This window comes from Mirounga angustirostris, unplaced genomic scaffold, assembly GCF_029215605.1.
Source record: "Mirounga angustirostris isolate CCGP_5_RB_7025 unplaced genomic scaffold, mMirAng1.0.hap1 SCAF_11, whole genome shotgun sequence".
Lineage (NCBI taxonomy): Eukaryota > Metazoa > Chordata > Mammalia > Carnivora > Phocidae > Mirounga > Mirounga angustirostris.
In genome coordinates this window covers 78,480,886-78,489,422 of record NW_026991719.1, presented here as the reverse complement: position 1 = coordinate 78,489,422, position 8,537 = coordinate 78,480,886, and positions in this window count along the sequence as shown.

Below are 8,537 nucleotides of genomic sequence, written 5' to 3'. Positions count from 1 at the left end.
TCAGGCAAATTCAAATCAAAACCACATTGAGATACCACCTTACACCAGTTAGAATGGCAAAAATGGACAGGGAAAGAAACAACAAATGTTGGAGAGGTTGTGGAAAAAGGGGAACCCTCTTACACTGTTGGTGGGAATGCAAGTTGGTACAGCCACTTTGGAAAGCAGTGGGGAGGTTCCTCAAAAAATTAAAAATAGAGCTACCCTATGACCCAGGAATTGCAGTCCTGGGTATTTACCCCAAAGACACAGATGTAGTGAAAAGAAGGGCCATATGCACCCCAATGTTCATAGCAGCAATGTCCACAATAGCAAAACTGTGGAAAGAGCTGAGAATCCCTTCAACAGATGAATGGATCAAGAAGTTGTGGTCCATACACAATGGAATATTACTCAGCCATCAGAAAGGATGAATACCCAACTTTTACATCAACATGGATGGGACTGGAGGAGATTATGCTAAGTGAAATAAGTCAAGCAGAGAAAGTCAATTATCCTATGGTTTCACTTATTTGTGGAACATAAGAAACAGCATGGAGGACATTAGGAGAAGGAAGGGAATAATGAAGGGGGGAAAATCAGAGGGAGAGGTGAACCACGAGAGACTATGGACTCTGAGAAACAAACAGGGTTTTAGAGTGGAGGGGGGAGGGGGGATTGGTTAGCCCGGTGATGGGTATTAAGGAGGGCACAGACTGCATGGAGCACTGGGTGTTATACGAAAACAATGGATCGTGGATCACCACATCAAAAACTAATGATGTGTTGTATGGTGACTAACATAACATAATAAAAATTTTTTTAAAGATTTTATTTATTTATTTGAGAGAGAGAATGAGATAGAGAGAGCATGAGAGGGAGGAGGGTCAGAGGGAGAAGCAGACTCCCTGCTGAGCAGGGAGCCCGATGCGGGACTCGATCCCAGGACTCCAGGATCATGACCTGAGCCGAAGGCAGTCGCTTAACCAACTGAGCCACCCAGGCGCCCAACATAATAAAATTTTAAAAATTAAAAAAAAAAAAAAAGATTTTCCTAGTGTTTGAGAAATACCCACTCTTATTCCCACTTTAGTCACCAACTGGAACTCCCAGTATAATAATAAAACTTGAGCTTTGAGAGCAACTAGCACCTGGTTTGTCTCAACAAATACTGTCTTGTTATACTATCACTTCTCAACGATGTCACTCTTATGGACAAGGGAAGGGAAAGAAAGAAGGGAGGGAAGACAGCAATGAGAGAGAGGGGACTGAGATTGAGAAAATTCTATAGATTAAAGGAATGCAAGCAAATATCGGTCATGAGATTTTTCTAAAGATCATGATATAAGAGGTTGTTTTATCTGGTTTTATACAGGTAACCAATTTAGAGCTGATTAGCATCTTGGTAAGAAGCAAGATGGTAAATGCACACTCACTGGCCTGATCAAGGACACCGAAGCTATAGTCCACTGAACGCTGATATATAAAATCTTTATAAACCATCTCCTTTTTCTGGGTCTCAATTTTCTCTTCTTTAATATGAAGAGGGTGGAGGGGCGCCTGGGTGGCTCAGTCGTTAAGCGTCTGCCTTCGGCTCAGGTCGTGATCCCAGGATCCTGGGATCGAGCCCCACATTGGGCTCCCTGCTCTGCGGGAGGCCTGCTTCTCCCTCTCCCACTCACCCTGCTTGTGTTCCCTCTCTTGCTGTGTCTGTCAAATAAATAAATAAAATCTTAAAAAAAAAAATATGAAGAGGGTGGACTAAATGATCTCTGAAAGCCCTTCCATTTTGGATATTCTACTGATGACTTAAGAAAGAGGAATGGACATTCTACAAATGATTTAAGAAAGAGGATACTGTAAAGAAGACACTTGTGGATCTTCATGAAGGACTCATCCTTCTGAATTAATACTAAAACAGTGCTTCAAATTAGTACTTTGTTAATGCTAGCTCTTTTGGTTGTATAATTATACATGTCATACAGTAAATGAGTATGAAATATAAGAACTGGAATCCAAAGTTGCTTTCCACCACTGGCTCCTCATAGAAGGATGGACAGATGCTTTGCTTCACTCCAATGTTTCAACTTTTCTGAGGTTTGTTTTGTTTTGTTTTAAAAAATTCATTTATTTGAGAGAGAGAGAGTGTGTGTAAGAGTGGAGGGAGGGGTAAAGGGAGAGGGAGAGAATCCCAAGCAGCGTCCCCTCTGAGCGCAGAGCCCATCACAGGGCTCAATCCCACGACCCTGAGATCATGACCTGAGCCAAAATCAAGAGTCTGACACTTCTTAACCAATTGAGCCACCTAGATGCTCCTTCTGAGGTATTTTATTTAAGGAATCCTGTGTACTTCAATCTGGTCTTTCAGAGTATTGTCAAATAAATACAGATTCTCCCTGATTTCTTTCTTGCCCCTTCCTGGATCATTTCTCATTCCATATAAGATTTTAATCTCAGTTGTCCCATACAATGTTTTAGCTGATACACCTTGAAATATTCCTCATCTTAGAGGGATATACTGACAGAATTTCATACATTATATAACTGAAGAGGGTAAGGGGAGGGCCTCTGCCCCACTAAATCACACTGCTGTGGCCTATCCTCAGCTGTCCATACCTACTGACTTCTACATCCTATGTATCTCTGCCTGATAGTAATAATGATTATTGAAGGCTTACTAACTCACAAGGTCACCTCAGGCAAGTCACTTCAGATCTCTGAGCCTCTGTTTCCTCCTATGATAGTTGAATGAAGTGATTCCTTCCAACTTAAAAATTCTTGATTGTATGCTTTATTTAAACATAGTTTGACATTTTAAAGCCATATGGCAACAGGAGCTGTATTATAAGTACATAAGTAATGCTTGTACATAGGATCCACAAATGGATACACCTATATAAATCTTAAGGGTGTAATTTCTGACATGTTGCAAGGTAGTTAGGATTCAGAAGCCTGTGGATAGTGCTTATATCCCATTACTGCACATGGAGAGGAAGGAATCTGCTAATCCTTCTCATTGCTTCTCAGTTCAGTTGAACCCTCCAAAGTGCAAGTTATAGGGGCAGAGTTATAATCTGAAAGTGAGACACTTGGTACTGAAAGTCTTGGTGGAAAAACCCCCAAAAGCCTGTGATTATTCTTCGGCACATACTTTCATAAAATTATTAGATATCCTTTTTGGAAAAGAATGTCTGACAAGGGACACAGCATGTGGTTCAGCTCCAGCCATGAATTTGATATAAGGTTTTCAGGAAACCACAGCAAAGGGCAATAGGTATCTACTTATCAGCTCTGTACTTATTTTCACACTATGCATCTGATTGATCTCTTGCTTTATATGGAACTGCTTGACAGAATTACAGATGACTTCTAACAGAAAATCACGCTGTTATAATTAGGTTTTGGACATTCCATTTATTTGGAGATAATGTCTTAAAAATAACGCCACAATAAAGTATATGCATAAAGGATGGCAAAAAAAAAAAAATACGAGTAAGAGGGGTGCCTGGGTGGCTCAGTCATTAAGCATCTGCCTTCAGCTCAGGTCATGATCCCAGGGTCCTGGGATCCAGCCCCACATCAGGCTCCCTGCTCGGCGGGAAGCCTGCTTCTCCCTCCCCTGCTCCCCCTGCTTGTGTTCCTGCTCTCGTTGTCTTGCTGTGTCTCTCAGTGTCAAATAAATAAATAGAATCTTAAAAAAAATACGAATAAGAATCCAATATATTAAGTGGAATAATAATCCTTCTGTGCTGCCTATGTATGACTAATAATTTAAAAACAATTTAGAGAATATGTAGATGAAGAAACTCAAATATACGAAATGGTAATAATAATTATTTTTTAAAGATTTTATTTATTTGAGAGAGAGAGAACATGAGCAGAAGGGAGGGGTAGAGGGAGGGGGAGAGGGAGAACCAGACTCCCCGCTGAGCAAGTAACCAGATGCGGGTTCAATCCCAGGACCCTGAGATCGTGACCTGAGCTGAAGGCAAATGCTTAACCAACTGAGCCACCTGGGCTCCCCAGAAATGGTAATAATTAAATGTAACAACATTCACAAAACTGAAAAACAAATGACAAAGTGAAAAGTGAATGTAGAATATTCCCCAGATTAAGGTGACTCAATGTAGAAACAGTTCTTAGACATCAACAAAGTAATGATGAACAGGCTAAAAAAAATGGACAAAAGTCAGGAAAGGACAACAAAGAAAATTAAACAATAAATAAATATAAGGGAAAAAATTGGCAGAGCCTGTCCCAAAGAAGTTATATTTTTAAAACCAAACTATTTTTTTTTCTTATTAGGCACTTCTTCCCATCAGCAGCAACCACTTCAGCCCCCAGAAGGCAGTGTGGGACAGATGGCAGACTGATGGCTCTGCCACACCTTCCCACACTCCACACTAAGAGGAGGCAGAGCAGAGGTCTAAGAAGCAGAGCCTGGGAGGCAGTGAAGGTACCCCACTGCCTGAAGAAAGATGCAGCACCTAAATAATTTTTTTTTTACCCATCCAATTAACAAAGTATTTTAAGAAATAATATTCTTAGAAAGGTACAAGAAGGGTGTCTGGGTGGCTCAGTTGGTTAAGCGACTGCCTTCAGCTCAGGTCATGATCCTGGAGTCCTGGGATCGAGTCCCGCATCGGGCTCCCTGCTCAGCAGGGAGTCCGCTTCTCCCTCTCCCGCTCTCCCCTCTTGTGCTCTCTCTCTCTCTCACTCTCAAATAAATAAATAAAATCTTAAAAAAAAGAAAAAAAGGTACAAGAAAATGGGTATTTTCTTTCTTTCTTTTTTTTTTTTTTGCATTATTTGTTTCAGGGGTACAGGTCTGTGCTTTGTCATTCTTACACAATTCACAGCACTCATCATAGCACATACCTTCCCCAATGTCCATCACCCAGCCACCCTATCCCTCCCACCCCCTCCACTCCAGCAACCCTCAGTTTGTTTCCTGAGATTAAGAGTCTCTTATGGTTTATCTCCCTCTCTTGTTTCATCTTGTTTCATTTTTCCCTCTCTTCCTCTATGTTCCTCTGTCTTGTTTCTCAAATTCCTCATACCAGTGAGATCATATGATAATTGTCTTTCTCTGATTGACTTATTTCGCTTAGCATAATACCCTCTAGTTCCATCCACATTGTTGCAAATAGTAAGATTTCATTTTTTGATGGCTGCATAATATTCCATTGTATATATATACACCACATCTTCTTTATCCATTCATCTGTTGATGGACATCTAGGCTCTTTCCATAGTTTGGCTATTGTGGACATTTCTGCTATAAACATTGGGATGTATGTGCCCCTTCAGATCACTACATTTGTATCTTTGGGGTAAATACCCGGTAGTGCAACTGCTGGGTCATAGAGTAGCTCTATTTTCAGCTTTTTGAGGAAACTCCATATGGTTTCCCAGAGTGGCCGCACCAGCTTGCATTCCTACCAACAGTGTGGGAGGGTTTCCCTTTCTCTGCATCCTCGCCAACATCTGTCATTTCCTGACTTATTAATTTTAGCCATTCTGACTGGTGTGAGGTGGTATCTCATTGTGATTTTGATTTGTATTTCCCTGATGCCGAGTGATGTTGAGCACTTTTTCATGTGTCTGTTGGCCATTTGGATGTCTTCTTCACAGAAATGTCTGTTCATGTCTTCTGCCCATTTCTTGATTGGATTATTTGTTCTTTGGGTGTTGAATTTGATAAGTTCTTTATAGATTTTGGATACTAGCCCTTTATCGGATATGTCATTTGCAAATATCTTCTCCCATTCTGTCAGTTGTCTTTTGGTTTTGTTGACTGTTTCCTTTGCTATGCAAAAACTTTTTATCTTGATGAAGTCCCAATAGTTCATTTTAGCCCTTGCTTTCCCTTGCCTTTGGTGATGTTTCTAGGAAGAAATTCCTGTGGCTGAGGTCAAAGAGATTGCTGCCTGTGTTCTTCTCTAGGATTTTGATGGATTCCTGTCTCACATTTAGGTCTTTCATCGAAAATGAGCATTTTCATCCATGATTTGTGGGAACATAAGTTAGTAGGCTTTCTTTTTTTATTTTTTTTTAATTTTTATTATTTTTTAAATTCCAGGGTAATGTGTCAATATTCATCAAAAGCTGTAGAATTTTGCATGCCCTTAATCCTAAGAGAGACTTATACTAAGGAAATAATGTATATGCATCAAGGTGTTATTTCAAGAATACTTAAAAAAAATTCTGCTACTTCAATTTTATTGATCTTGTATGTTCCTTTATTTTCTTAAAAAAATCTTTAAAATTTGAGTGCAACTGACCCACAATATTATTGCATTAGTTTCAGGTGTACACCAAAGTGAAGAATACTTTGAAGTTTTATTTATAATGAATAGCAACAGACTAAATATCCAATAATAGAATACTCATTAAAAATTGTACATCCATTCCAATAAAAACCCCACTAAGCAATCATTAAATATGCTGTTGAAGAACATTTAATGATGTGGAAAATGTCTATGACAAATAATTAAGGGAAAATATTTCACTATTGTGAAGTATGACCTCATTTTTTTTGAAAAAAGAAAATGAACATTATGCACACATACACATGAATACACTTAAAAGAGACAGAGACTATGTACCTCAAAAAATAATTATGGTTGAAATGGAGTAGCAATATTACTGACATTTTTCATTCTTTAATTATGTTTTCAATGTTTTCCAAAATGCATATTATTATTATTGTAAAAAGAAAAAAATATTTTAAAATCTCAAATATACTTAAAGACTATATAATTTCAACATTATCTATTTTTTTAAGTTTTTATTTAAATTCTAGTCAACATAAAGTGCAATATTGGTTTTAGGAATAGAATTTGGTGATTCATCACTTACATATAACACCCAGTCCTCATCACACAAGTGCCTTCCTTAATATGCATCACCCATTTAGCCTGACCCCCACACCCCCCCAAGCAATTCTCAGTTTGTTCTCTGTAGTTAAAAATCTCATGGTTTGCCCCTCTCTTTTTTTTCACATCCCAAATGTCCATCGGTTTCATTTCCAAAATTCCACATATGACTAAATTCATATATTTGTCTTTCTCTAACCAACTTATTTTGCTTAGCGTAATACACTCTAGCTGCATCCACATCATTGCAAATGGCAAGATTTTACTCTTTTTGATGGCTAAGTAATATTCCATTCTCTCTATATATACCACATCTTCTTCATCCATTACTCATTTGATGGACATTTAGATTCTTTACATAATATATCTATTATTGGTAATGCTGGCATAAACATCTGGGTGCATGGGCCTCTTTGAATCAGTATTTTTATATCACTTGTGTAAATAGTAGTGCAATTGCCAGGTTGCAGGTTAGTACTATTATTCAATTTTGAGGAACCACCATATTGTTTTGCAGAGTGGCTGCACCAGCTTGCATTCCCACCAACAGTGTAAGAGGGTTCCCCTGTCTCTGCATCCTCATCAACATCTGTTGTTTTCTGTGTTGTTAATTTTAGCATTCTGAGAGCTGTGAGTTGGTATCCCATTGGGGTTTTGATTCGTATTTCCATGATGATGAGTGATGTTAAGCATATTTTCATGTGTTTGTTGGCCATCTGGATGTCGTCTTTGGAAAAATGTCCATTCATGTCTTCTGCCTATTTCTTAACTGGATTATATATTTTGTGGGCTAAATTTGATAAGTTCTTTATAGATTTTGGATACTAGCCCTTTATCAGATATGTCACTGGCAGATATCTTCTTATATTCCATAGGTTGACTTTTGGTTATGTTGATTGTTTCCTTCACTGTGCAGAAGATTTTTATCTCGATGAAGTCCCAATAGTTCATTTTTTCTGTGTTTGTTTCCCTTGCCTCTGGAAATGTGTCCAGTAAGAAGTTCTTATGGCCAACGTAAAAGAGGTTGCTGCCTGTGTTCTCTATAATTTTGATGGGTTTTTTTGTCTCATATTTAGGTCTTTCATCCATTTTGAATTTATTTTTGTGTATGGTCTAATAAAGTTTTCTAGTTTCACTCTTCTGCATGTTGCTGGCCAGTTTTCCCAATACCATTTGTTAAAGAGACTGTCTTTTTTCCATTGGAGATTCTTTCCTGCTTTATCAACGATTAGTTGACCATATAGTTGTGGGTCCATTTCTGTTTTTTTTATTCTGTTCCATTGATCTATGTGTCTGTTTTTGTGCCAGTACTATACTGTCTTGATGACTACATCTTTGTAATACAGCTTGAAGTCTGGAATTGTGATGCCTCCAGCCTTGCTTTTCTTTTTCAAGATTGCTTTGGGTATTTGGGGTCTTTAGTGGTTCCATACAAATTTTGGATTGTTTGTTCTAGTTCTGTGAAAAATGCTGGTGGTATTTTTTTTTTTTATTTGAGACAGAGAGAACGAGAGAGAGAGAGCACATTAGAGGGGGGAGGGTCAGAGGGAGAAGCAGGTTCCTTGCTGAGCAGGGAGCCTGATGCGGGACTCGATCCAGGGACTCCAGGATCATGACCTGAGCCGAAGGCAGCCGCTTAACCAACTGAGCCACCCAGGCACCCCAAATGCTGGTGGTATT